The sequence below is a fragment of the Rutidosis leptorrhynchoides genome, chromosome 6, assembly GCF_046630445.1.
Source record: "Rutidosis leptorrhynchoides isolate AG116_Rl617_1_P2 chromosome 6, CSIRO_AGI_Rlap_v1, whole genome shotgun sequence".
NCBI classification, from domain to species: domain Eukaryota; kingdom Viridiplantae; phylum Streptophyta; class Magnoliopsida; order Asterales; family Asteraceae; genus Rutidosis; species Rutidosis leptorrhynchoides.
This window is the reverse complement of record NC_092338.1, coordinates 417,996,706-418,002,109: the sequence shown is the minus strand read 5'-3', so window position 1 is coordinate 418,002,109 and position 5,404 is coordinate 417,996,706. Positions and strand designations below refer to the sequence as shown.

General features: G+C 32.0%; 1 non-coding gene across 1 annotated transcript; it reads right to left on the bottom strand.

Annotated features, from left to right (window-relative positions):
* Positions 1-4,541: 4,541 nt before the first annotated feature.
* Positions 4,542-4,648, bottom strand: LOC139856678 (small nucleolar RNA R71). The gene has a single exon (XR_011762144.1). It is a non-coding gene; the product is annotated as a small nucleolar RNA R71 (small nucleolar RNA).
* Positions 4,649-5,404: the final 756 nt, after the last annotated feature.

Sequence of the window (5,404 nt, the reverse complement as noted above, 5' to 3'; positions counted from 1 at the left end):
AAGGGGGAATGGATGAGTCTATGCACAAACCAATACATTCATGAGCTCACTGTACAAACTAACTCAAGAGATACATCTCTAAACACAAGGCTCACCACAAAAAGAAAAGACTCTCGAGACAGTAAGTATACATATGTATCTATTGAACTCACTATACAACTAAATTGTACAACAAATTCTCACCAGCTTGTGTCTTCAGCCAGGATCCAAGATATGCTTCGGATCTAGCAACCACCGATGCCAGTCAAGCCATTTAAACTTCGAACGATTGTGAACCCATTCAAACGTCTTGACTTAAATATCACTTATAATCTTCGAAGCAGTCCACGCCTCTTGATGGAAAACTTTCTGATTTCTATTTTTCCAAATGTGATATCCCGTGACTCACTCGACCGCCTGCCAAATCTCTTTTTAAGATCCCCGACGAACCGCAACCGTCATCCCCCATAGATATAGTACCAATATTAGGGTTATGAGGAGCAATATTACCCCACCATCCAAATACACCTTTCCATATATCCTAAGCATGTTTACAAGAAATCAACGCATGATCAACCGATTCCACCCCATTATTGCATAGAGGGCATAGAACGGAATCAAGGTCTACTCCGCGCTTATCAAGTTCTACCCTGATAATGCTAAAAACGAACATATATTTCATAGCATTATCCTTCAAGAAAGACAAGCTTTTAGTTGCAATTGTTCTATTTACAAGTGATATTCGTTTAAATAATAAAAGGTGAAGACAAAAGACAGATTCGACGATTTGAAGACGCAAATGACCAAAACGCTAAAAAGTACAAAGTACAATCCAAGTGGTTCAATTTATTGATGAGAAACGTCTCAAAATTACAATAGTACAAGCCGCAAAAAGAAAAGTACAAGATATTAAATTATACAAAAAGGCGTTCGAAAATTCGGAACCGAGACATGAACCAACTATCAACGTGCGACTCAACGGAGCTAAAATTACAAGTCAACTATGCACAAGAATATAATATAATCTATAATTAATTATATATAATATTATATATTAAAAATAATCAGCAGCCCACGTTTAATTCATTTGGTGAGCTGGAATCCAAAGCTCCGCGACTGCGGAGCTTCTGAGGAGGAAAATAACCGTGATTGCGGAGCTGTACAGTTCAGAGTGGGCCTATAAAAGGCAGCGCATTCTGCCGATTTCTTTACACCTTCATCAACTGATATTCACTCTCTCTCAATATATTTATATTTATATTTTATAAGTATAATTTTAATATTAAGTTAATAATAATAAGGTTATAGTAGCGAATGTTTTAAGTTTGTAAGTCGAAACTCTATCTGTGTAACGCTACGCGATTAATACTCATTGTAAGTTATGTTCAACCTTTTTAAATTAATGTCTCGTAGCTAAGTTATTATTATGCTTATTTAATCCGAAATAATCGTGATGTTGGACTAAATATTAAAGACTGGGTTATTGGGCTTTAGACCATAATTGGAGTTTGGACAAAAGACCGACACTTGTGAAAATTGGACTATGGGCTATTAATGGACTTTATATTTGTTTAACTGAATGATAGTTCTTTAATTTAATGTAGAGATTTACAATTTGACGTATCTATAAATAACCACATACGCTCGATCGGATACGATGGGCGGGATATTTATAAGTACTAATAATTGTTCATTTGACCGGACACAGGAATGGATTAATAGTCAATGGACTCATTAAAACAGGGGTGGATTACATACAAGAAAAATTGGTGTAATTGTTAATAAAGTATTAAAACCTTGGATCGCACACAGTCGATAACCTGGTGTAATCATTAACAAAGTATTAAGACCTTATTACAGTTTAAGTCCCCAATTAGTTGGAATATTTGACTTCGGATATAAGGGTAATTTGACGAGGACGGTCGCACTTTATATTTATGACCGATGGACTATTATGGACAAAAATCAGATGGACGTATCGAATAATCCAGGACAAAGGACAATTAACCCCTGGTAATAAATTAAAATCAACAACGTCAAACATCATGATTACGGAAGTTTCAATAAGCATAATTCCTTTATTTTATATCTCATCACACTTTTATTTATTGTCATTTTATTTATTGTACTTTAAATTATCGCACTTTTATTTTATCGCATTTTTATTTATCGTCATTTACTTTACGCTTTAAATTAAGTTAATATTTTGCATTAGGACTTAAAATCGACAAACCGGTCATTAAACGGTAAAACCCCCCCTTTTATAATAATAATAATAATAATAATAATAATAATAATAATAATAATAATAATAATAATAATAATACTTATATATATTTATACAAATATAGTTAATATAAATATAGCGTTAAACTTAGATGTATCCCTGTGGAACGAACCGGACTTACTAAAAACTACACTACTCTACGATTAGGTACACTGTCTATAAGTGTTGTAGCAAGGTTTAGGTATATCTCATTCAATAAATAAATAAATAAATAAATAACTTGTGTAAATTGTATCGTATTTAATAGTATTTCGTAATAAAATAATATCTATTTCGTACTACACCTCGCACACATCAAGTATTTTTTGCGCCTCTGCCGGGGAAGAAAAGCGAAACGCTATATTCTAAATTTTTTTTTTAATTTTAATCTATTTTTGTAAAAATATAATAAGTTTTAAACATAAAAATATAAAAATATAAAAAAAATATATAAATATCTATATTTTTAAGTGTTTAAATTAAAAAGTTTATATTTTTTTATTACTTTTGTTAAAAGTTATAAAAAAAACTAATAAGTAATTTTTGTTAAAATATAAGTTTTACTTAAATTATATTTTCTAAAAACTAAAATCAGAAAAAAGAAAATAAAAATCAAAATCAAAATATTAAAAAAAAATTATATCTGAACCTGCACGATTTTTGGCTTGCATGAAATCTGAGTCTGCAAACTCCGCAGTCGTGGAGCCGTCTGACAGGATGAACCTTGTACGCATTAATTACTGATTAGGGTTTTAATAAATTAATTAATATTATTAACCTAATTAGGTTTTGATTTATTTAATTAGTATTTAGTTTTAGTTTTATTTAGTAATATTAAGTTTTTTTAATATTATTAAATATATAAAATTAATACTTTTAAATAATAATATAAAATAATATATTTATAAAAATAAGCAATTTTATCATTTTTTGTTTCTTTTTATAAATTGTATATTTTAATCGTTTATTTCGTAATTTGTATTTTTTATCGTTCGTAATTAATTTTAAACTTAGTATTTTTCCCTAGTATTTCTAGATCTTTAGGCTTTTCCGTAAAATCCCTTAAGTGCTTTTTCTTTAGATTAAGATTTAAGCGATTTAGAATTTTACGACGTCACTTATCGCTTTAATATTTAATAGGTTTTAGTGCCTAATTAAGTTATTGCAGTTTTGGATATAGAATTCCTCTTAAGCTTTAATACCTTTAGACGCAAGTTTTAATATTTAGTTTTTAGACTTTTAAGTTTCGACGCTCTACTTTCTTATTATTGTTTTTCGACTTTTTTTCGACGTTTGTTTTTCGACTCTTATTTTTCTTTCTCGTTTCTACGCTCTAGTTTTTAAGACATAGATTTTATCTTCAAAATTTCGACGAAAAAATTTATTTTAAGCGGTTAAATTGATAGACATCCACAATTTTTTAATTCGTAGTAATAGTTGGATTTGTTAGTGGCGAGGTGTGGGCTTCCGATTTAAAGAGTCCTGGCTACTTGCTGCATCTATTGGCTATTCGAAACGTGAGCAAAATCAGAAAAGTCTATTAATTTGATAACTTTAATAATTTTTATCTTTATAACTAATAGGATATTCAGTGAATGCACCGAGCAAAACGTTCACCACCTTTCATACGTTCACCACCTGTAACTCGATCAAGACATTTGGCCAATATTGTCGCCGTTGATTTTTCTTTAGAATCATCATCTAGTCGACCAAGTACTCCAATTCAAATTTTCGATAATCTATTTTTTGAACCCGACCTCACAATTGAGAACCCGGAGGATATTTAAGGACAATTCAGAGATCCTGAACCACCAATTATTCCTCCTGAAGCACAAATCATACAACCAGAGATTGTCGAGGAAGAAACCATTAAATCAGAATCCTCTAGTGATTCAGGTTCAACAAATTCAATCATGAAAAATCAGGAACCTCTAAGTATGGAAGATCGAATAGAGCCACACGCACTGGCCAGGGTCATGCAATTACTCAACCAGACATTAATGCGCCAGATTATGAAATCAAAGGACAAATCCTACACATGGTAACTAATCAATACCAATTTAGTAGTACACCAAAAGAAGATCCAAATGAACATCTTTGAACCTTTAATAGGATCTGTACTCTATTTAAAATCAGAGAAGTTGAGGATGAACAGATCTATCTCATGTTATTTCCCTGGACTTTAAAGGGAGAAGCCAAAGATTGGTTAGAATCATTACCTGAAGGGGCGATTGACACATGGGATGTTTTAGTTGAGAAATTTCTTAAAAGATTCTTTCCGGCATCTAAAGCCGTGAGACTTCGAAGAGAAATTGTTACATTCGCGCAAAAGGCAAATGAAACTCTATATGAGGCGTGGACAAGATTCGGAAAGTTGTTGAGAGGATGTCCTCAACACGGTTTAGACACTTATCAAATAGTGCAAATATTCTACCAAGGATGCGACGTTGCTACACGAAAAGACATCGACACAGCAGCTGGTGGTTCCATTATGAAGAAAACCTCAACTGAAGCTTACAAAATTATTGATAACACAGCATCCCACTCACATGAGTGGCACCAGGAAAAAGATATTCTTCGTTCATCTAAAGCGGCTAGAGCCCATTCTAGCCATGACTTTGATTCCATTTCCACAAAGTTAGATGCTTTCGAGAGACGAATGGAAAAGATGACTAAGGATATTCACGCAATACGAATTAGTTGTGAGCAGTGTGGAGGACCACATTTGACAAAAGATTGTCTCAGTATTGAACAAACAATGGAACAAAGAGATAATGTTTCATACATGAACCAAAGGCCTGGAAATAATTATCAAAATAATTATCAACCGCCAAGACCAAACTACAATCAAAATCAGAATTATAACTGAAATGTTCCATACAACAATCAACAAAGTCCTAGCAATCAACAAGTATCTAATAATACTTACAACCAGCAAAGACATATTTTTCCAAATAAACCACCACAAACCGATGATAAAAAGCTAAATTTAGAAGATATGATGTCGAAGCTAGTTGAATCTCAAACGCAGTTTTTCATATCTCAGAAACAAACTAATGAACAAAATGCTCAAGCATTGAGAAATCAACAAGCTTCTATCCAAAATCTGGAACAAGAAGTAAACAACCTAGCAAGGTTGATAGGTGAAAGAAAATCGGG